The sequence below is a fragment of the Dermochelys coriacea genome, chromosome 1 (genome assembly GCF_009764565.3).
Source record: "Dermochelys coriacea isolate rDerCor1 chromosome 1, rDerCor1.pri.v4, whole genome shotgun sequence".
Lineage (NCBI taxonomy): Eukaryota > Metazoa > Chordata > Testudines > Dermochelyidae > Dermochelys > Dermochelys coriacea.
Genome location: NC_050068.2, coordinates 125,154,114 through 125,177,923, shown reverse-complemented (window position 1 = coordinate 125,177,923; position 23,810 = coordinate 125,154,114). Strand labels below are relative to the sequence as shown.

The 23,810-nt window shown below is 42.5% G+C and overlaps 1 protein-coding gene across 4 annotated transcripts in view; it reads left to right on the top strand.

The window, feature by feature from the left end:
• The window catches only part of P2RY8 (P2Y receptor family member 8), a 47,895-nt gene that overhangs the window by 6,699 nt on the left and 17,386 nt on the right, over window positions 1-23,810 (top strand). For 3 of the 4 annotated variants that reach the window (XM_043497204.1, XM_043497240.1, XM_043497275.1), the window contains one exon: window positions 619-701. The exons of the other annotated variant lie outside the window; for it this stretch is intronic. The gene's annotated coding sequence lies outside the window, so the exon portion shown is untranslated. The remainder of the gene's footprint in view (window positions 1-618; window positions 702-23,810) is intronic. 4 annotated transcript variants of the gene reach the window in all.

The following is a 23,810-nucleotide window of genomic DNA, read 5'->3' as shown; positions in this document are numbered from 1 at the left end:
ACCTTCCATCTGCCCATCTTGGGATGCCAGACTTCCATCCCTCTCTTCAACTCCCTTCTTGCACACACACAACCCTTGACTAAACACTTTGAACACAAACAACTACTGCAATGAAAACCCACAACTAGTAGCATTGGGGGGAAATAATCTGGAAAAGGGGTAGGTGTAAAAGAACAAAGGGGGGAGTGCTTCTAAAAATCTAGCCTCAGTTGTGGGTGCTGAATACGCACTTTTGGAAATCTGGCCCATAAATGCTTTTGAGCTAGCTAGCCCATCTGAAAACTATGATCGTGTTATCTGTGCTTGTGTGAACTGAGAAATAACTTGTATCAGGGGGGTAGCCGTGTTAGTCTGTATTCATAAAAACAACAAGGAGTCCGGTGGCACCTTAAAGACTAACAGATTTATTTGAGAATAAGCTTTTGTGAGTAAAAACCCCACTTCTTCAGATGCAAGAAGAAGTGGGGGTTTTACCCACAAAAGCTTATGCTCAAAAAAATCTGTTAGCCTTTAAGGTGCCACAGGACTCCTTGTTGTTTTTGAAAATGTCTTAAGATTTGATCATTTTGAAATATGATATTCTTAAAGTTGTTGTTGTTTTTTGGCTCTTTTTTGCAGCTCATATGTGTACAGAAATTAAAATCTGTTACAGTGTGGAAGCACCAGCACTGATCAGATGAAAATTCCCTAGGGAACCACCTGCAAATCTGACCAACGTTTTGCACTCATACGGTTGTGTTTTAAGATGAAAAGTGTTGTGTTTTGTAGCAGTCTGTTATTAACTAGATTGGGCAGATCCTGTAACAGATGGAGTGAGAGAATGTTCAAGAGCACCTGATAGGTATTGTGACAAAGCTCTGTCCTTGCCTCTGTGGGTCCCGCGTTTCCTGGCGGATTTCGCTAGCCTCAGAGGCTCACAGTGACCCTCCACGTACCCCTTCTCTCTCTAGAGACAAGGATCACAGTCTACTGAGCCATTTTCATCATAAGCCAGCGAGGGAGGTGAGGAGAATTATCCTTCCTTGCACAGTCTCTGTTGTCTCCCAGTCTCAGTGATTAATCAGGGGGCAAAGGTGGGGGGGGAGCCCGGGCCCACCCTCTATTCTGGGCTCCAGCCCAAGGACCCTAATGATATCAGCTATGGTAGCTGACCTTTTAGAAACATGACATGTACAATTCCCTGGGCTACTTTCCCCATAGGAGCCCTCACTTCCTCAAGCTCCACTTCACCTTTACCTGAGGGCCTCCTTCCTTGTGTCTGATATAGTGTGTACTACTCAGCCTCTCCAACAGCACAATTTCTTCCCACAGCTCCTGACATGCACATCTACCTGACTGACTGGGAGGCTTTTAACTAATTTCAGCCAGCCCCTGATTGGCTTCAGGTATCCCAATCAACCTAGCCTTCTCCCTGCCTTCGGGAAAGTTCTTAATTGGCCCCAGGTGTCTTAATTGACATGAAGCAGCTTCCATTTCACTTAACCTGGTACCAGGGGTTTGTTTAGCCTGGAGCTAATATATCTATCTCCCACTACTTTTCTATAGCCATATGGCCTTGTCCCGTCACAGTATATTGGGATGAAATTAAGAAAGGACTCATTTAGGATGAATGTTAGAAATAATTTCTTAAATAATTAGTTCAATTAGACTGAAGAATAATCTCCCAGGCACAAAGGAGGAAGCTCCACTGTTTGAAAGTAAACATTTAACACTCAACTGGACACAATCCTGTTCTCTCTGAGTCTACAAGGGTGAAAAATGTACTCAAATGAACCAACACCAATCCCCACCAAGAGGTGTGGAAAAACCTGCCAATTCTCATAAATATTGGCTGCAATAGTAGTGGCACCTATAGTAAGGTAGCCTATCACGTCCCATTATAAGATGCAGTATTCAGTTGCTTATAACTTTGCCAAATGCGAACCACTCAGACTGAAATCTTCCATGCCAGGTGTCTGCCTCTTGGGGAATATATTTTCGAAAATTTCAGCAGAAATGTTTCAGCCATATCTCAGAACAAGGTTAGGGGAAAATACGTAGTTTAACATGTTAGAAAATGTTTACAGTTGTTTTGCTGAGAGACTCTAGCACCTCTAGCTTTGGAGCAGGGGCTTGAAATTTGCCAAGAGGTTCACCGTCGTGTCAGGGGCGTGCCTTTTTGCCAGCCCCATGAAAATCTGTCCGGATCTATCTAAGTTAAGTGCTTCCAAAAAGCACATTTCACACAAGCCCCGTAGAAGTTTGCCAGCTAAATTCTCCAGAATCTACACTGAGCACGCTCCATTCCAAGCTTCAAGGGACTCTGTGGCATTAAGCACGAACACATTTCAGGAGGGCACTAGGAAATAAGAGGTATAATTGGTTAGACTCAGCTCTCTGCAGTGTAGATGCGGAAGCCCCAGGTTGCGGCCCAGCTCCAGAAATTCTCAGCCTACGGTAACCAATCAGTGTAGATGCTCAAGCCCTCTGTTCTCTAACCAGGGTCCACCAACTTGAGTTCCACTAATCCTGGGCTTCCATTACAGTGTAGACATACCCTGACAGCTGGAGATTCTCTCTCCTGTGCTCTCAGGGTATGTCTACATTGCAATAAAACACCCGCAGTTGGCCTGTGTCAGCTGACTCAGGTTCGTTGGGCTCAGACTGTGGGGCTATAAAATTGCAGTGTAGATATTTAGGCTCATGCTGGAGCCCAGGGAGCTAGGCAGCCATTCTGTGACAAATTCCAAGATTTTTTTTCCCATTCCACTACGGAACAATATTTTTTTTCCAAACCTTGGATTTTTTTTATGGCATGGAAAAATCTTGTTCCTTCTCAGCGCTAAATAAAAGAAATACTGAAAACTGATAGAATTCAAGTTTCAAGGGACCCACCTAAAATGTCCCAATGCACAGCACAGCCCTAATTCATTACCTGACATCATCCATAAATATGCACTGAAAGAGACAGCAGTCATGTGGAAAAAATAGTATGTGATCATAATTTGGCTCCCTTGTGTACGTGCATTAGAGGTCTCATGGGCAACCCTAAACCTGGCATTTCTTCTGAGCACTTGACTCTCCCAACTTAATTTGTATTAAATATAGATATTTATATGTAATAGTTATCAAAGACAAGTGGACAAGGCAGTATCTGTGCTGCCAGAGTGACCTTGACATGACCTAGGTTGGCAAACACACATGGGCCTGATTCAGCTGAAGTGAATGGGACTCTTTCCACTGACTTTAATGGGAGCTGGATTCATCCCCATGGTAGTAGAATGAGTCTATGGTAACCTGATTAATTATGGACAAGCAACACAGACCCCAACCCTCACATGCCAATCTAGGCACCAAGTGGAAAGCCAAGAGCCCTGGCACATGTCCACAATTCCCCACCACAATGATACATTACAGAGGCACAGGGATCTGCTTACAGAAGTGCACCCAGGGCAGTAATGGTGAGCGACAGCAGACAACTGCAAATAATAATGTGGTTTTCCAGGCTGATTGTAAAGTACTCAGGGAGCCAAAGCACAGCTTGCATTGCAAGGCACAGATAATACTATGGACAGAATGTAAGGGAATGGTTAGTAGTGGATGAATGAAACTGTGCAAGGTTCCAAAAGTCATTGAGAACATTTCACACAGTCTGTATGGTTAGTGATGTTACAGTACTTAAATCTGTCACTCTAGGTTCGTTAGTGTCCACCAGTGATATCTCAGTGTGGCATTTTGCCAACACAGAAGGAAAGGAAATAAAGAATCTACATTTTTAGAAGCAACCTCCCTATAAGGTCACTTCAATGTTGATGACCACAAATGAGTAGTTGGTAACAATTTTACAGTCCATAGAAATACACAGCCCCTCAAAATCCTTTTTGCAGCTCAATCACCGTTTGAGTCAGCAAAAGCTGATGGGTGCTATAACAAAGCAAAATTCCTGTTGACTTCAATGGGTGTAAGATCAGGGCCATAAAGTGAACTAATCTGCTTTATATATACATTAGACAAAAACCCCTTGATGAGCCAAAATCATTAACTGAACACATGCCTAGGCTTAAGCAATGACAACTAAATACATTTTCAAACAAAATGGCTGAAAGCCAATTCCTCCTTTAATTCCATGTAAAGATCTGACTTCTGGGTCATGTGTTTTAACTCCAGGAGCTAAGGGCATCACCTAACACCTCTAGCAGGACAAACTAGCAACTCCCTGTCTGCAATGGGCATTAGTGATCTCATCAGCTTCTGCAGTAGAAGCACGGAACCCTGAGCTCAGGTTTGGCAAGTAAAAAGCTGGACAAATTCTCACTTGAAATGAATCACAATTCAGGGTACAGGGCACGTCCTCTGAGAGATTTGGGGTCTCAAACTGTGCATTTTTTAAAAAGCATTTTCGCTTCATTAAATGAAATGAAATGTATCCTGTGGACACTAAAATATTTTCGAGAGAACAATGAGTACCAGGGCAATTTCACATGCTGTATTGGCCCAATACCTGCTTGTTTTACTCACATGATTATTCCTAGCGATGTCAGTGGGACTACTTGTTTGAGTAAAGGTGGGAGCCATAAAGGTACTTAGGAGCCTGAGCCCTGTTTTTAGGCACTACTGTGATCCATAACCTCCCATTTGGCTGCCGCCTAACCCTATAGGTGCCTAAACCCACTGAGCACTTAAGTTTTTGCAGTAAAAGTTCCCTAGGCACCTATGTTTCTGCCTCTGGGCATGTGCCCTGCTGATTCACTCTAAGTGTCCAGGCATCTATTCCCACCTAAGCCCTGGAACAAGCTACAAACCTGGGGGAAGCTAGGTGCGCCTCTGCCTAAGTTGCCTGTGGAGCCCGATCTTGTAGGTTTGCTCAGAGAGCACTTAACTTCACCTTAAAATCTTTAGCCCAATGGTTAGGATGCTCACTGGGATCTGAGAGAATCCCAGTGAAGTGCCCCCTGCAGCTGATGAAGAGAAAGGTATCTGCTGCCTCTCAGCAAGTACCCTAACTACTGAGCTAGAAAGTTGTTCTAACTCTTTCACTGGCCCAATGAATATTTAACTATTTAATTGAAGAGGAACAACTTCAGTAGAAAGTGGCAAAGAGTCCTGTGGCACCTTATAGACTAACAGACGTATTGGAGCATAAGTTTTCGTAGGTGAATGCCCACTTCTTCAGACACATGTAGTGGAAATTTCCAGAGGCAGGTATAAATATGCAATCCATAGGCGAGGCTGCAGGAGTCCCACGTCAAAAGATTCCATAGCCCTCAGGCCTACGCTCAGAAGTGCTCTCAATGTGGTACCTGCCTGCCATTGCCAACCACTATATATATGGATTGGACTAGCAGCAAGGCTAGCCACCATGTAGAGCCTTCCTCCCCCTAGAAACAAATCAATTTACTACCAATATTTTCAAAAAGAAAAGGAGTGCTTGTGGCACCTTAGAGACTAACAAATTTATTTGAGCATAAGCTTTCATGAGCTACAGCTCACTAGCTCACGAAAGCTTATGCTCAAATAAATTTGTTAGTCTCTAAGGTGCCACAAGTACTCCTTTTCTTTTTGCGAATACAGACTAACACGGCTGCTACTCTGAAACCTACCAATATTTTGTCAGCTTCAACTTTGCTTTATAAATCTGAAAGAAATCATAAATAAATGTGACATTTTCTCACATAGAACAGACTAGAAACATACAAGCTGGACAAGTGCTAGAAACAGAAGTCACAGGTCTACAGAAAAAGTATTTTTGCAGCCAGCTCTCAGCCTGATTGTACAATGAGCTGCACCCTTACTTCCTGTTAACTTCAATGGGAGATAGGTATGCTCACCGGTGGGTATTCACAAAATGAAGCTGCAATGTGCAAGGAATGCAGTGTGTCAAGCTGCATTTGACTCTTCATTTTCAGATGGGTTTTATAGTGGCATATAATACTCTCTCATTAATTTTGACCATATTTTACAGCCCTTTGTACCCAGGCAGCAAAGACTTCCAGCCCCACGTTTCTACGATTCTGTGACCCGATAGACTTGTTGCTTGCAACAAACTGGCTTTCAGTGAAATGCCCAGAGGAAAAATAAAAGCAGTTTTGCGGGGCGGTTGGATGATTACCCTTTGTTGATATCATTTTTATTTAAAAAATGAAAGTGAAAATATCCAAATTATCCCGATGATAAACTTACAGCTTTAGCTCTTCGTGACATCAGCTAGGGCCCAATACTGCAAACCTGTAGCTCTGGGGAAGGACATATCCCCATTGTTTCATGTTATCTGTGTGTGTATATAAATCTCTCCTCTGTTTTTTCCACCAAATGCATCCGATGAAGTGAGCTGTAGCTCACGAAAGCTTATGCTCTAATAAATTTGTTAGTCTCTAAGATGCCACTAGTAATCCTTTTCTATCTCCATGAGTGTTACCCTGTGGAGATTCCCCTATGGTGGACCTTCCCCTTGCAAAATAGGTCATAGGGCCCACCCCTAAACCTCCAAATAATACCTCAAAGTAATTCTAAATGGCCAACATTGTTATAATGAGCAATGAGCCTTTGCCCTCTAAGTCCAGTCCAGGTGGTCAGAGAACAAATGTTATCACCTGACAGTGTTTGATGGTTTATGTGAGGCATCAGAAAACTAGCATCTCAATTAGCACTTTTAGTTTCAGCTCTAGGAGTGAGGATATGTGTACTATGACTGTCCTTTACTGCTTGGTCCTTGCCTTTTAGGTGCCCTGTGGACCCTTTAGGGCAAGGGTAGACAACCTATGGCACGCATGCCAAAGGCGGCATGCGTGCCAAAGGCGGCATGTGAGCTGATTTTCAGTGGCACTCACATGGCCCGGGTCCTGGCCACTGGTCTGGGGGGGCTCTGCATTTTAATTTAATTTTAAATGAAGCTTCTTAAACATTTTAAAAATCGTATTTACTTTACATACAACAATAGTTTAGTTATGTATTATAGAATTATAGAGAGACCTTCTAAAAACGTTAAAATGTATTACTGGCATGTGAAACCTTAAATTAGAGTGAATAAATGAAGACTCGGCACACCACTTCTGAAAGGCTGCCAACCCCTGCTTTAGGGTATGTCTACCTAGCAATTAGACATCCGTGGCTGGTCTGTGCTAGCTGACTCAGGATCCCAGGACTCAGGCTGTGGGGCTGTTTCACTGTAGTGTAGATATCCAAGGTAGGGCTGCAGCCCGAGCTCTGTGACCCTCCCACCTCACAGGGTCCTAGAGCCTCGGTTCCAGCCCAAGCCTGGAACTCTACACTGCAAAGAAACAGCCTGAGTCAGCTGGCACAGTTTAGCCATGGGTGTCTAATTGCTGTGTAGACATATCCTTAGACTATGCTGATCCACATAATCTCTAGCTCTCTATATTTTAGTCCAGCAACACAGTCATCATGTCCACTCCACTTTTACCTTTCCCTGAGATGAAGACAAACAGCAAAACCTTCTCACCCGCTCCATTCCACTTGTCTGTCTCACCCACCTACTCTATCTTGTCTTTTAGATTATAAAATCTTCAGAGCAGTGACTGTCATTTACTATACATTTGTACAGCACCTAGCATGAAGGAGGCCCCAGCTGGTTGGCCTCTAGGCACCATTGCAATATAAATGTTAAATAATAATCATAAAGCATAACTGTCAGATCGATAAAATGTAACAACTGATTTCAGGTACAATAGAGAAAACCTGCAGGCAAATAAAAATTGTATAACTACCCAAATAGCTTGGCTAATTAGTTGTGTAATAACAGAAATTTTGATTATAGAAAAGAAATATTAGGTAAGAAATTAGAATCTTGCATTGAAGGGGACAACCCTGTTCCATCAAAATCAGTGGCAAAGCTCCTGCTGTGTCCACTGGGAAAATAATTCAGCCCTTATCTCTCTCACTTTATCTCTGTACCATCACCACATCATGTAGGGTCTGTATACAGTGCAATCAGAGGTATGATTGAATCTTGGGGAGGCATATATCTGCTAGCTTTAATGTTGCTAGCATGGCTAAAAATAGCAGTGCAGATGCAGCAAAGCAGAGTTCAGAGCGAGCTGTGGAAGCCCACCTGGAACACTGGGTACAGACTTGCATTACCAGCTCGCATTGGAGCCCGCCCTGCAGTGTCTTCGCTACATTAAAGCTAGCGCAGAATTCCTACCCAAGCGGCAGTCAGTCCTCTGTGCGAAGTATAAATGTACCCTTGGGTGTTGTGCTGCTGTTTGACATCCTCCTCAGTGACTGTATTTCCTCTCATTATAGCTAAACCACGTACCATTAACTCTCTTTTTGAAGTGGTAGGAATGCAAAACTAGAATGTAGCACAAGGGTCATAGTGACTTCTGATTAAAAGACTTGTTCCCTTGATAATGCAAGTTAAAATATTCATTGCAGTAGCCCGCAGAGGCCTTAACCAGGTCCAGGCTCCATTATGCTAGGTGCTGCACAAACACATGACAATCCCTGTCTAGAAGAGTTTACAGTCTAAGTATTTTTCTTTTGCTTTGTCTCTATTAAACACAGTGTAGGATGAACTTCAAGCACTATCTGTTCCCTTTTATACCATGATCCTGCAAAAACTTATGCATGTGCTTACAGTTATGAACCTAAATAACTCAATGGGATTGAACATGTGCATAAGTTAAGTAGGTGCCTAAGTGTCTGCCTGATCGAGGCCTTCCTTCTGTTACCTATCAGCCCTGTTTTTCTCTGTTGTCCTTAAAGCCTTGTCTAACTGAGGCAAATTTCCTACAGCTTTCTCATTGCTGCTAACACTGGTACCGCTGCATTGCAATTAGCAATTTTGGAAGCTCAGTGTACAGACAAGGTAAAAATGAACAAGGTGTTGATTAGATTTGCTCTCAAAAAAGGCTAATACTCTTAACATCGTGTTAAAACAAGGATGTCTAGATTAGGGCTCCCAACGTTAACATTGCTGCTGCCGAGCCACTGTCACCACTCAGTACCCTTTTTCTTTTTGCGAACATGTTATTTCTCCCCCCCACCCTACCCCACCCCGCACTGTTCCTCAGATGTTCTTGTTAACTGCTGGAAATGGCCTATCTTGCTTGTCACCATGAAAGGTTTTCCTCCTTCCCCCCCCCCCCGCTGCTGGTGATGGCTCATCTTAAGTGATCACTCTCCTTACAGTGTGTATGATAAAACCCATTGTTTCATGTTCTCTGTGTGTGTATATAAATCTCCCCACTGTATTTTCCACCAAATGCATCCGATGAAGTGAGCTGTAGCTCACGAAAGCTTATACTCAAATAAATTTGTTAGTCTCAAGGTGCCACAAGTACTCCTTTTCTTTTTGCGAATACAGACTAACAAGGCTGCTACTCTGAAACCTCTCACCACCAGTGAGCATTTACTAGCTCTCTAGCAGAGACAAGGCCATGTATTGCATAGTTTTGCTTAAGAGAAAATATGACTTCTTCGTAACAGCACTATGCAAAGACACCTTTAAAAGTGCAAGGAGTCCAGTGGCACCTTAAAGACTAACAGATTTATTTGGGCATAAGCTTTCACGGGTAAAAAACTACGTGGTTTTTTTAAAAAAACAAATAAATCTGTCAGTCTTTAAGGTGCCACTGGAATCCTTGTTGTTTTTGTGGATACAGACTAACACGGCTACCCCCTTATACTTTAAAAGTGCTTCACATTTGTCTCTTTGACAATACCCATCTGTCTTAGATGGCTGGTGCCTAGGTCAGTTATATAGCATCTTAACAATCCTAACTGGTTCATTATTATCTCTAAAAGCAAAATGTATAAATGAAAATAAAAATAAGAATAATTTCCATACCAGTACTGAAAGACCATACAAACTGAAGGAAGTGAGCTATAGCTCACGAAAGCTTATGCTCTAATAAATTTGTTAGTCTCTAAGGTGCCACAAGAATACAAACTGAACTATCTCTTTTCTACTAGAAATGGTCCCTTCAGTTAAGGGCTGAGGGATGGGTGGGAAGCTGGCACCTGTTCTTGGAATAAACAAGAGACCTTCAGGTTCCAAAGTGGCCATCACAGCTTTCACTAATATGACAAAATCAACTTACTTTTTTTGGATACTTTCCCCTACTGTTTGTGCATTTTATTTAAAATGGGACTGACCCCCACCTATGCTTTGCAGATTGCTTCAACCACTACTTCCTTCTTTCTCCTCCTTTCTGTTTAACTCTATGGTTTCCTGTTTCTCGGGCTCCATAATTAAGCCTTTTAGTCTCATTTTTCTTCCCTGGCTTTGGTCTATGAGTAGATCATTTGTACTTCTCCACCATTAATGGGTGTGTGGGTGTATGCTACTTTTTTCAGCTGGTTTCATAGTTGACAGGAAGAAGGAGTATGAAGACTTAATAAAAATGGTTTGGCAGGGGAGGTAGTTTTCTTTAGCTCTTATCCAGAAGTCACTTTGCATTCTCTTTCAGGGGATCTTTTCCTGATCATTCATTTTTTAATGCTATCATGGGAAGTATTACAGATATATCACCAAATGCCTTTAACAGTGACTTGATTCTCCACTATCTTCCTTACACCTTGTGTAGCTACATACTGGTTTGCTCCTCCTGTGAATTTGTAGTGTGAGTAATGACAGGAAGTTGCAAGAGAGAGCTGAGGTTTTGTGTTGGGATTGGTGTGTTACACAGCTACTGCTCTGTGTGCCTTCCATACATCTAATTCTCTTTAACAGATGATGCATGAGGCTCACAGTTGTCTCACTGATCTATCCTACAGTATGATTCTATGGGCCTGATTTTCGTTTGTACTAAGTCCCCTTTATGTTCATCTGGCAGCATAAGTAGGCCCTGAAGGGGTAGAAATAGACCCCCTGGAATACTCCCTGTACAGATGGTCTCCTTAGCTGGTGTAAGCACTTTATACTGGCCCTGCTCCCAGCCCCTGGCATAGGAAGTATGTCAGGGTAGGGAGGGGGCAACCAGTGCTTAATTTGTAATGAAAGAGATGCTGGGGATCAAGCAATTTTTTTTACATTCATAAGTGACATAGCAAGCGCAGAGGTGCTGGGGCTATTAACTACCAAGCCTAGAGATGCCAGGGCACAGCCCTGGCACAAATTAAGTACTGGGGCAAGCCAGGGATGGAGCAGGGACATAACTGCAATGCACTGTTCTACAGTTTTTCTCTGCTCCCCATCAGGCTGCTCTAAATTACATGGGAGGCTGGGCAAGTCCCTGCAGGCCTAAAAACATGAGAAGTGCAAACCAGCTTCTCCACCTGCCTCCTTCCAAAACGTAGGGCCAGGAGAACTGAGACCTCTGATTCTAAGTAAAGAGCATCATCAGCTGTTCTGTGACTTCTCCTGCCTTTACGGGAAAAACTCTGTCCAGTCTTGCAGAAGTGCAATTGAGAGAGAGAGGAATCAGGCAGTGTTCCTCCCCAACCCATCGCCACCATGTACCTATCGGGCCGGTTATATACCTGTGAGCGCTTGGCAGCGGATACAGCCAAAATGTTTGAGGCACCATTACCTGGAAGGATTGGTCAGCTGGCCTGGGGTGATCTTCACCTGTCAGAGAACTTTAACTTAAAAGGAGAAGAGACTGAGACAAGGCAGTTACAAAAAACCCCGTCAATTTAACAGATTATTGATAATAAATAAAAGTGGGCAAACAACACATGAAGGGGACAGTGTGTGAAACAGGAGACAGCTCACCAAGTACCACTCTGACTGCATGTACTGCTAAGAAAGTACGAAGCGTTCCTTCAGCACAAAGGGTGGGAGTCTTACAGGTTGCCGTACCCTTTCAAAGACAGGCTCTTTGGCCCATGTTGCGTCTCCAAGATCCATGTGCTGAGAGGGGCCTTTATGTGTAGATCTTCCTTGCCACATGTGGAAGGGTGAAGCACAGCTGCCTCCATGGCCCTGGCCTCCCATTCCTGGGACCCCTGAGGTTTTCACAGGAGTTGTAGGAGAGGCAGGCCATGGAGGAAGGCACACTATAGAGTTGCCCAGGGAAAGATAATACACCACTGTTCGACTCCACTGCTTTAAGGGGATGTGGTAGCATCTCCTTCTGGAGAAGCCCTGATAGCACAGCTCCAATGGAGCCATGCTGCCAGGAAACAAAAGGAGATTCCTGGGCTCCAGAGCCAGTGCAGAGGCACTGTGCCTCCATCCAATGGCCTTGGCTTTTTGTGGACCCCCTAGAGTCCTTAGTCCTTGGAGGGAAAACTGACAGCTGCTTCCTTGGACGTTCCCTGATAAAAATGTTTGGAGAGGAACTCTATGAATTCCCTGCCCACTTTATACACCCAAGTTTCCAAAGAACCTCTTTTAGATAACCAAAACTTGCTCTTGTCAGTTGAACTTGTGTGGTGTAAGGTTATGTGGCTTTTTGAAATTGCTGAAAGAGTTGTGAATAACCTATTAAATCAAAAATCCCCACCCAGTATACAATGAGAACAGAAACTGGGCTGCACTACATTGTGTAATAGTAGGCACTTGATGCCTACAGAAATGCAGCCAGAAAATCTCTCTGTACCCTGAAGTGTCTTGACAACAAACAAACCTGAGAGAAAAAATATTTTGGGAAATGTTTGTAGAGATTCCCCCTTTTCTTTCTCTCAGGAAGTGATTTATTACACTCCGGGCAGTTGAGAACCCTTCTCCAAATGCCACATCTGGTATCCCTAGCCTCTGTTTGCCAGAAGATGGGAGTAGGCGATGGGTATGGATCACTTGATGATTACCTGTTCTCTTCATTCCCTCTGGAGCACCTGGCATTGGCCACTGTCCGAAGACAGGAGACTGGGCTAGCTGGACCTTTGGTCTGACCTAGTATGGCTCTTCTTATATTCACATGGAGAGTGATTTTCTAAAGAGACTAGTGATTTGGGGTACCTTTGTTTTTGGGTGCCCAACTTGAACTGCCTTAAAGAGGCCTAATTTTAAGAAAATACTGAGCACCCACCCCTGTAAAACAGTCCCCTTACTGTGTCTCAAGTAGGGTAACCAGAAAATCACTAGTCATGTTGGAAAACCTTGGCCTTAACTTCTGAATTATTTCCTTGGCCTTGTTTCATCATGGTTGCCTCATGGAGTTACTCACTATACTTCCATGGATCTGCAAAGGTTATGTTGCAGGGGAGCGGCCTTAGGCTCTGTCCTGAAAAACCATGAAACATATTTAGCTTTACAATGTTAGTAGTCCCACTGAAGACAACAGGACTATTCAAATGCTTAAAGTTATGCATATATATTAGGGTTTGAAGCATGAGGGTTTAGTTTCTACAAGGGGCTTCACAGGAGCACATTCGCCTGATGTATTGGCCACCACACTTTCCCAGCCCACTGCTGCTTACTTTGGGGGTTATTCCTAGCACCCCTGGCAGAAGTTGGCATAAACAAGAGTGAATCCAGTCAATGATATTTACAATTTTATGAGGTAGTTTTAAAACTCAGATACAACATTGCCTATCTATCAGAGAAAAAATTAAATGACTAGATGGCTGCCCAGAACTCATAAAAGAACAGAAGCAGCTTCTGAAGCAAAGGAGCTAATGCATTACAGCAAAGGCTTCATCTTCTGACAAGCAATAAGTGCTCCTAGACCAAATCAGATTAGTAATATAGGCTACTTATCTAGACACGTGCTGGCAATTTCCAAAGGCTTACTGTTCTCTTTATAATAATAATACTTAGCACTTCTACAATGATGTCCAAAGTGACAAACATGGACTAATTAATCCTCACACACCCCTCAGAAGTAAATAAACAAGTATTATCATCCCCCTGGTTTAGATGGGGAAACTGAATCAGAGAGGAAAAGTGACTTGCCCAAAATCACGTAGCAAGACAGTGACAGAGCCAGCACTAAAAGTCAGAATTATCTGAGTGCCAAAGTCATTCACTCTCCTCCAGGGTCAGGGTGCCGGCTGCAGCAGAGTCAGTCTCCTAGCAACATACTGGACACAGCTGATTGTGGAAGGGGCTGCCTAATTGATTACATTTTCTGATTGATGGAGGGATAGACTCAGCAGTGCCCAGAGATTGCTGGCTACTCAATGTGTTGGGGTGACTGTTCTCCATCCTTGATTCCCATGATCTCACTTCCTGACTGAATTTCTGGCTCACCCATGGGCTCTGGCATTTGGCTTCTGATCCCTGACTCTGACCCTTGGCTTTGCTCTTGACTGTACCCCTGCATGGGCCATGGGCCTGACTCTTGAAACTAGCTTGGCTCTGCTCTAACCTCCAGGCATAGCCCACTCCTGTGGCTCTCACTTTCAAGCATGACCACCCTCATCCCAGTTGTCCTTGACATCCACACCATACTAGCTCTCAACTGATTCCTGGCTCTTCCAATTGACTGTTACTCACTTGGGTGAGGGGTATTTCCACAGAAAGATCTGGGAAGGCCTGTAATGATTTCACCTCATTCCCAACCATACCTTTAGAACAAGCGATAATGAAGAGATCCATCGAAGGTTTTAGCCTTGGCCCACTGCGTGCTGGGACAGCACTTGGGAAGTTTTGGTTAGTGCTTCATAGATGCCTATGCACTGTAGGCATGTCAACAAGATGACTAGTTGCTTTAATGTTTAGTCATCATGCATGAATTATTCAGCCTCTACAGCAACTTCATGCACGTGCAAAGTTGTCTGCTAACAATGCTGCTACTCTCATGGATATACATGGAAAAAGGAGGGAAACATGATAGGGGGAGGAGGGAGTGGTGTTAATTTTTGTGTATGTTTTTGTTTGTTTTGCCTTTGCCAGGGAATGGAAGCCAGGCTGGAACTCTGCTGCTAAATGACTCTTCTCCCAAACACTGTACTGAATTAAATTTAATTGCTGAGGGTGCCAATTCAAAGAAATCTCTGGTCATATGTCTCTAACCAGTTTTTACCCTCCACTTCCCACAAATGATGAAATTTAGTATGGCAAATCAGGATTTATACAGACATGAGATAAAATCCTGTTCCCAATGGTGCTAGCGCTAGATTATTGTATTGCTTGTAATAAAATACTAATAGTGTAGGCAGCCAGTTTGCGCATGATGTGACCTAAAAATAGAAGACTAGAATGAACACAGTTCAGAAAGTGGCTGGTTTGTCTTGTGATTCACATGGCCATTTAAAAATATTTCCTGTTGTGAAGGTATAAACTCTTTTTAAAAAAATACATTTTGGTTGATGAGTTTCTAAGTGTCTTTTTTTTCCAGTTGTCCTTGGTAGAGGAGAATAATTTGCTACTGCAAAATAGTGCAACTAGTAAATAAAATAAAGCATATTTTTGTGTGGGTGTCACCATCCATATATTAGTATGATAGAATGCTTCAAAATCTATTATAGTCTATAAGTAAGCAAAGCACGTAGCATAGGTTATGGTGTAGCATTGAGGTAACATCTGTAGAGATGATATGGGAGTGGTGGAAGAGCTGACATGAGTAAACCACATTCACATTTGTTTTTGATATTTTTCTAAAGAGTTTCGCAGAAGTGAAAGAGGAAGAAAGAGGGACTGGTCTAAGCAGAAAGTACCAATGTAAAAAACCTTTTTCTTTATCGTGCGAGGAGAAGCTTTTTATCATTGCACCTTATCTTCAGTCTCTAAGATGTCTGAATGTTCTGTCTTTGCTCACCTGCAAGGTAGTTCTAGAAAACGTTTTAACAAACAACAAGTCCTTCCTAGATTTGTTCACAAAATAGAATTTATAACCTTACCTTTAAAAAAAAAGATTTTTTAAGTCTGAAATTCTGCTTTTCAATTGGGGTAGGGGAGTGAGAAAGAGAGTGAAGAATATTCTAAATTTACTTTCCTGAAATTCACATTGATTTTCTTTTGAGATTTTGTTAAGATTATCAAAAGCATTGAAGGGGATTTAGCCATGCATTTCCCATTAAACTTAATCCCTTTTACCATTATATCTGAATACTATTTCTTTACTTTGGGGATGTAGGTACTATATAATTTCTAGCACTGAACAGCCCGATCAGCCCATATCTTCATTATTTCAGCAGTCCAAAATAATGACACATGGATAGCTATGGAAATTTCCAAATGCTGCTTCATTCCTTCTTCTCCATTAGCAAAATCCATATATGCGTGATCTCTCACATCTATTTGTATCTGGTGGCATAGCTACCACCTCCACTTTTGGTATCTCTATTCCCTTTGAGCTATGAGGTACAGACTATTCCCTTTTTCAGTAGATTGCCACCAAAGTAGTGGTCTGCCAATTCTTTACCACACAGGATAGTAAATCTTGGATCTTCTTACTCCCTTTAGTGCAGCATTCTTCTTCGTTGTCAGATTAAATAACAACAGTCTCTCATGATTCACACACATACACACTTTAGATAGCAGATAAACTGTATGCTTCATTCTAGTAGTGAGTTATTTTACTAAAAAAAGACTAGTATTAAGAGTTTAAAATTTTTAAAACGTTTTCAGAAAGAACACTCATTTCCTTATGCTTCATCTACTGCATGATAGAACTATGAGCTTGCTCTGCTCCCATCAAAATTCCCATTGGCTACTAAGGAAGTAAGAGTGGGCCGTAAAACAGAAACAAGAATTAAACACCATGAAAGATAAGACCCCCGAAGGAAGAAGATGGAGACTCACTAAACAATGGTGATCTTTCTGAATACATTCACAGCAGCTAGACACAAGAGTAGGATTTGCAGAAATGCTCAGCACTGGCCTAGCTCTGTTTCCACTGAAGTCAAGGACAGATTCTGGCTTTTGGAGGCTGTTTAGATGGATGCATCAGAATTCTGGTCACAGGGCAACCATTCCCTTTGAAACAGGCCCCTGGCAACAAAGAGTCTTCCACAGCAAAGTCTCCTGTATGATCCAGTAACTATACGGGATGATGGGTGGGGAAAAGGCGGTGGGGCAGGGGGGAACCCAAACCATTTATGTAGAGGAGGCCTCAGGAAGAACTAGAATTCAATCTTTTGATATTCTCAGAGGTCTTCGATATCTCATTTTACATCGACTTCCACTTACTTTGCACAAGTTTCAGGGCAGCCGTGAATCAAACTATTAGAGTATTACTTAAAGGCTCCCTTTAACCTGGAACACAACGATCATTGTAACTCCTCGTTGGAGGGCAGGGGAGAGGACATTTTAAAAAGAAAAAAAATTCTCCAAATGATATCACAACCTGCACTGTCATCATAATGACCCTTGCAGTACTTTTTCAGGACCTGACTCAATATAAGATACATCTAACACATTTTCCACCCCACAGAAGTCATTTTAAGGTTTCTGTGGCCCTGTGTTGGTGTCTATAATTGGAAAATTGGACACATTTTTATAGACTCATTTTGTGTTTCTTTAAGGTAACTGTCACTTTAAAATAAAAGTAGCCGACTAGTACATCAGAATTCAGCCTGAGAAAGGAGGGTCAGGATCACAGATTGTATCTGTGAGCAGCTGGAAACACTGCAGCAAGCTAAAAATGTGGGTTTGCTCTTCATGACTTGACTGAGGCATGAGAATTTTTTTGTTTCCTACGCCATCAGCTGCAAAATACAAAGGTCAGAAACCACAAACTGCCTACTATTTTTTAAATAAAGAGATACATTAATTACACTCTTCAAATCATAACAGCTAACATTTTAAACCCCTCTTTTTAACTTTCCCGGGATTGCAAACAAACAAACAAAAAAAAAGAAGAAAGAAAGAAGCATTACTAATCACATGCTCAAATCCTATTTTTAGGTACAATGTGACCCACAGAACTCCCATTCAGCTGCTACCTAATCCTGTTGGCACCTTAACTCACTTGGCACTTAAGTTTTTGCCTATGAGAATGTAAAGTGCTGCCTAACTCTGGGCATCTGGGTGTCTATCACCGGCTTCAGCCTCAGAGCAATCCATGTACCAGGGAAAGATAGGGTATTCCTCCACCTAAGTGCCTGATCCAGTAGACATGGTCAAAGGCCACCTAACTCCACACAAAATAACCAGAAGGAGGAGTTGAGGTTCTATTATCACTTTTAGCCAAGTGGCCAAGACACTCACCCAGGATGTGGGAGTCCCCCAGCTCACGTCTTCCCTCTGCCTGATGAGGAGAAGGGATTTGAACAGTGATCTATTCTTAGATATGCGCCCTAACTGCTGGGGTATGGAATATTCTGATGTGGGGGTTCGCTCAATCACACCTATTCAAGTTGTTCCACCTTAATTACATAATTGAATATTAAATATTAATCGGGACAGAAAAAAAGTTAGAATGACTATAGCCTACTGCGAGGTAACAGATTCCTGTTATATCCCTTCTGTTCATCAGGCAGAGGGTGGGACTTAAACTGTTCCTCTCCCATATCCGAGGAGAGTACCCTGACCTCTGGGCAAAAGGTTATAAGGGAGCTCCTCTGCCCCTCCCCCAAGCTGGTTCGTGTGGAGTTAGGCAGCCCCCGAGCACATCTACAAAACTGGGCCCCAACCATGACTTAAGTGTTCAAATGCCTATCCTTCTCCAGTTTGTGAAACTGCAATCCACAATGTTCTCCCATGAGAACCAGGGCCTGCAATCTAGTAACTTCCGTGAGTTGCCGGAAGAAAGCCTCGTCCACCTCATCCCCCTGGTCCAGTGGTCTATAGCAGACTCCCACCACGACATCACCCTTGTTGCTCACGGTTCTAAACTTAATCCAGAGACTCTCAGATTTTCCTGCAGTTTCATACTTGGGCTCTGAGCAGTCATACTGCTCCCTTACATACAATGCAAGTCCCCCACCTTTTCTGCCCTGCCTGTCCTTCCTGAACAGTTTATATCCATCCATGACAGTACTCCAGTCATGTGAGTTATCCCACCAAGTCTCGGTTATTCCAATCACAACATAATTCCTTGACTGTGCCAGGACTTCCAGTTCTCCCTGCTTGTTCCCCAGGCTTCTTGCATTTGTGTATTTGAGAAAACTCGCTGATCGTCCCTCTTTCTCAGTATGAGGCAGGAGCCCTCCCCTCTGGCACGCTGCTGCTCGTGCTTCCTCCCGGTATCCCACTTCCCCACTTACCTCAGGGCTTTGATCTCCTTCCCCCGGTTAACCTAGTTTAAAGCCCTCCTCACTAGGTTAGCCAGCCTGCTTGCAAAGATGCTCTTCCCTCTCTTCATTAGGTGGAGTCCGTCTCTGCCTAGCACTCGTCCTTCTTGGAACACCATCCCATGGTCAAAGAATCCAAAGCCTTCCCTCCGACACCACCTGCGTAGACATTTAGGAAGCCTAGGGTGCCTAACTCGGGCATTGTGGATTGCAATGTGTTCCTGTGATCTTCTAGGCACCTAAAAATTAGGTGCTGTGACACTCATCACAACACCTAAGTCACTTTTGTGGATCCAGGCTTTATATAGCACCTGTCATCCAAGAAACTCCAGGCACATTACAGACATCAATATTAACTCCAGTTAAAATTAATGACATAACATTGGGGTAATAGTGAAGCCAGTGAGAGCACAATCAGCCCCATTAATTCAACTAACCACAAAGCACTATTGTGCTCTGCCTATGACTATTGAATGAATATTATAGTTAAGGTAAATATGTAATTTTTCACTCTGAGAAGAAATGGGGAAATTTTAGAAGGGCGATAGAATCACTTGTTGATCTGTAGGGGATTTATATGCATAATTTATCTGAGCATGAAGGGGAATACTGAGGAACAGTTTTCACTTTAACATTAGGAAACTTTATGTCCTTTAGTTAGCTTTCAAAAGAAGGGAACTTTGGCCTGTATAACTCTGCATACCGTCTAAAACACATTTGCAAGAGAATGGAACAACTATTACTGAGTGGGTTGTTGTGCTTTCAGCACTTTAGCACTGTTATTTTTATGAATCCTTTTGGTCTACTTATTGGTGGGCTAGCCCAAGCCGGCATAGAAGGTCGAAAAGCAAGAAGAGCTTTTGTTAAAACCCCTTCTCTCTCCTCCCTTTCCACATTCTCTGCCTCCCGTGTGCTATTGCTTGCACCTCTAGGAGTATGTCTACAGAGTGCACAGGAGTGAGCCTCCCAGCCTGGGTTGGCAGAGCTCATGCTCTAAAAAATAGCTGTGCAGGCAGCACTTCGAAGTTGTGCCTTGGGTTAGAGTTTGGGCTCTGAAGCCTTGGGAGGGGAGGATGCATGCTCAGAGTGCTATGCTGGCTGTGTAGACATGCCTTAGAAGGTGATGCATTAACAAACTTGAGGGAATTCAGAGAAGAAGAACAAAAATAACAAAGGGGCTGAAATAACCCACTCCATTTTCTCAGCTGGTGTAGATGGGGTAGCTATTGCAATCTAACTGTTTCTAAGGTGCTTCTCACCTTTGTACTTTATATATGAGTAGTCATGCGTACAAAAATGTCATTGACTTCAGTGGGAATTACATAAATGTAAGAGTTGCAGTAAGATTATTGAGCCGTGGTCATCCCAGCTATTAGTTTAGAGTGTTCAGTGGCAATGCACATGTCCTGAATTGCTCAGATGTAGAAAGATGGAAGTAGCACATGACTGTCCTGGAGATCTGTGTACCAAACACCACGGGGGGGCATGGCCAGAGGGCAGTCAGCCATTGGGTCCTATGACCGCAGTTGGTATCCTGTTGACTGCCCAACTAAAAAACTGCAACATTAATGGTACAACATAGCAACTTCCCCTAGTAACCGGACTTTTACCAGATATAGGACCCATATGTAATCGACCAACATTCAGAGAAAATACAGTGCCAGCAACACGGCCCTAACTTAGGCTTCACACTGGGAGGGGTGACAAACAAAAGGAGAAGCTATGGTATGAGGGGGGCTACAACAGTGAAAGATCCCTTGGGGAAAACAGCAGTTATATAGCCTGGGAGGATCACATAAGATGAGCAGAGTGAGCACACATCACTGGTCTGTAGGAATAAGGTGGGGGAGCATTGTCCAAAATCATAGTGAGGGACATTAGCATCACTCTTCCAAGTGCCTGGAGTGGTATTAAATCCTTGTGTGGGTCTAGCTCTCACAGCAACACTTCTCCAATATACATGTTTACCTATTCCCAATAGGGCAGTGACTTCAATAGGGTTGTACACATGTCACTGAGAGATTATCACGCATTCCGTTGAAATAACAAATGGGCGCCAGAGTTAGGATGACCACTGTTTGATCTATTTTTCTTTACCTCTGCTGTCTGTGTTTCTCCCTGACCTGTCCCTACTGCTTAGATCTCACCTCCTTTCTTTTCTGTACATTTATCTTTCTTCTTTTTTTTCTTTTTAGGTATCCACTCATTCTTTTCAGTCCTTTTAATTCTGCCATTTTTCCTCTTTTTTATGTGCTCTTTTTTCTTTTTCTTCTGCTGTTGCATTTTTCATCACTTTCTCCTCCATTTTTTTGTCCTTCCACCCCACCCTGCTTTCTCCAGGATTGGTCAGAATATTGCCTCCGAAGTGCTCCCTGTGTAAGAGAGTGCAGAAGGTGAATATTCTCATACATTTCTCTTAGAGGTCTTTTTGCCTCATCCATAGGGAGTCTGACTAGGAATAGACAGATTCCTTCTGCATGTGCCAAAGCTCTTATGGAAGGAGCCGGATCAATTTTCATTTCCAGCAGCAAAGAGTTAGATACAGAAGAAAATTAACTAGTCCAGGTTAACTTTATATCTCACCAAGCTCACGGGATCCTGCACAGGGGCTGTAGTAATTGTACTTTGTAGCCTGTTCGGGGGGAGGGTTGGCATATCCTGATGATTGACCAAACAGTAGAATAATTTTTAATTCATGTGTGAGCCAGATGTATACATTGACTGGACACATTTAGCTCATACGCCAGGGGTTTGCCTTGAGGAAAATAAAGAGGAGGCATTTTTGGATGATGTAAAGCAGTCAGTCTCACACGTAATCTGTCAGTGAATGGTAAGAAATATGTGCTGGACAATTACTAACAGTTGGACAAAAAGCATGTCTTTTACATGCTTTGTTAAATGTTCTTTTTAGTTTTATGTACAGCATTTTCATTACAGAACCAAGAGATGAATCTTTACAAAAATAGACAAAACTGGTTAAAAATATGGAGAGAGAGAGTAAAAGTGATCAATGTTAGGCAGATAAAACCCTTTTTGGGATTCCAATTTTGTTTCGACTGGTTTTCACATGCACCTATTCTAGTGTGCCTTGGATCTGCAAGAAACAAATCATGTTTTATTTGACTGATTTATATTCAAATAGGGGGCTCAGTGCTTCCCCCATTGCAGGCAGTGACAAAACAGTTATGGGCGTCGAACAAAGCTGGATTGGGCCTATACTCAGAACTCAGATACTTCTCTTTGATTTTGTACACTGATTGTGGTATATAACTGAAAACTGTTTTTTTTTCCTGATGCTTAATATTCTCTTGTTTTCATGTCAGAATAAATTCTGGGCTAAAGGCAACTGTTCTATTCTCACGACCCAGATACAGTTCTTGCAGCAACTTGTGAAATATTCTAGAGAATACATAGAAGAAGGGAAAGCATGTGAAAGATCTAAACACAGACTAATATAACGAAGGGCCCAATCCTGACAAAAGTTATGTGCATGCTTACCTTTTGCACTTGAGTAATCCACTGGGGCAGACCCTCAGCTGGTGTTAACTGTCCTAGACACATGGTTTCGATGGAGCTATCACTATTTACACAACCTGAGGATCTGTCCCATTAACTTCACTGGGATTATTCACATGCTTAAAGTTTATCATACGTGAACATCTTGCAGGATCAGGTCCTAATTGCTAAAGTGCCTCATAAAACTTTAGGGAGACAAGTTGGGTGAGGTAATATCTTTTACTGGACCAAATTCTGTTGGTGAGAGAGTTACGTTTTCCAGCTTACGGAGAGTTCTTCTTCAAGTGTGGGAAACTAATTCAGAGTGTTCCCAGTGTAACCTCAAAAGTTTGTCTATCACCTATCTTGTCTCTGTAATATCCTGGCACCAACATGTCTACAACAACACGGCATACATAAAAACCTTGTTTCTCAGTCAGATTACAACAGCTGTGTTTTAAAAACAAAGAGCTAAACCATGTGATTGTAGTACAGTAAATTGTCACAAATGAAACAAAAAAACCATGAATTTTCCTGAATTTGTTTTTTTGTTGACACATGCTAGCCTTTAAGAAGGATATATACATAGTTGTCAATCAAGTATAGTTCAATACAAATTGATACAGTGTCTCATTCCAACAATTATAGCAACTGTATCACTGAATATGTAAATATAAACCTTCACTGGGATCCAGGGTTAAATACAGGTGGTAAGTATGAAACAGGTCTGCCGATGCTCATTTTTAGTTAGAAACAAGGCCTTAAAGCTTTTAGTATTATTAATAAACTGAAACCTGTCTTAAAAGCTCCCTCAAGGAACTGGAAACAATTGGCTATTTAACTGAAATAATCCTCTAATAACTACAGAGTAGAATTTTAGTTGTGTTTGTGGATAGATTGGAGAGAACTCTTAAGAAGGTAGGTTCCCTAATAAAGGTAGTCTCTTTGTTATTATTATCCTTGTACCACTTAAAGGCCCCAACCCAACTGTGTTGAGCTCTGTATAAACACGATGAAAAGATGGTCCTAGCCCTGAGGAATCTAATGTATAGATTTCACTGTAATAAAAATAATAGTAAACCAAAGTGTGTCCACTCAATGGGGATCATACACAGGCCCTTCTGCTCACAGGTTTCTACCACTAGATCTAAAAGAGCTCTCTTTTATAAGTGAGATAGTAGGAAGTTGTAAAATCACTGGGACCAGCAACTGGGGCAGAGGGAGTCCTAATTATATACATAGTAGGTCACTGTATTACATATTCTCCCAAGCATCCAAGGTTCACAGGAGGTCAAGGCCTACCCCTCGGG